This window comes from Myotis brandtii, unplaced genomic scaffold (assembly GCF_000412655.1).
Source record: "Myotis brandtii unplaced genomic scaffold, ASM41265v1 scaffold339, whole genome shotgun sequence".
NCBI classification, from domain to species: Eukaryota; Metazoa; Chordata; class Mammalia; order Chiroptera; family Vespertilionidae; genus Myotis; species Myotis brandtii.
Genome location: NW_005363061.1, coordinates 103,590 through 104,391, shown reverse-complemented (window position 1 = coordinate 104,391; position 802 = coordinate 103,590). Strand labels below are relative to the sequence as shown.

The 802-nt window shown below is 62.7% G+C and overlaps 1 protein-coding gene across 1 annotated transcript in view; it reads left to right on the top strand.

The window, feature by feature from the left end:
• CSDC2 (cold shock domain containing C2, RNA binding) overlaps positions 1-802 on the top strand; it is a 12,558-nt gene that overhangs the window by 334 nt on the left and 11,422 nt on the right. The gene's annotated exons all lie outside the window — the stretch shown is intronic.

Sequence of the window (802 nt, the reverse complement as noted above, 5' to 3'; positions counted from 1 at the left end):
GGTGGGGGGTGGAGGGGTGCCTGGGAAGGTGGGTCCCTCCCCTGGGGCTGACCCAGCCCAGTTCAGCTTACAGAGGGAATGTGGGAGGGTGTGTAGAGGAACCCCCCCTGCCCTCGCCCCTCCCTCCCTCTCCCTGGTCCCCAAGGGAAGCTGAGGCTGTGTGGCGCCCTGTGAGACAGCGTGTGTCTGGGACTTGTGTCTGGCTCAAGAGGCAGAGGACAGCAGGCACCTGCCACACCGCAGCCTCCTGTCTAAGATCCAGGGAGAGAAATGGCTGGAAAATTATGGAAATAATCGTGTTCCTACCAGATGCAAACGTGAAGTGCAGGAGGGAACATAGTGGGCCTTTTCCCTGGGACATTTGGCCTGGGGCTGGGCCTGGGCCTGGGGCTGGGCCTGGGCCTGGGCTGGAGCTGGGGAGGGATGCCAGTTGGATGGGGAGCAGCTGTCTCATCCTGTTTCTTCCCGGTGTGATGGGGATACTTGTGTTAATTGGCTTGGAAGGGTGGCCTATGCTATTATCTTCACCAGGGAGGCACCCCACCCATAGCTTTTGCCTCTTCTGAGGCCACTTGTCTCCCCTGCTCACCAGTCGGGGCCCTGACCTCCACCCTGCTGGGGTGCAGTCCCTGGAGGGCAGGGGTGATAGGCTAGGGGCGGTGGGATACAGGGACTGGGGCAGCCTTGGCGGGTACCACGTCCCCGAGTGGCCTGACCCTGGCAGAGGAGTCCAGGCGGAGACGAGGCATGATGCCGCTGGCACCCACAGGGCGACAGCAGGTTCCTGCCAAGCTGCCAGCCT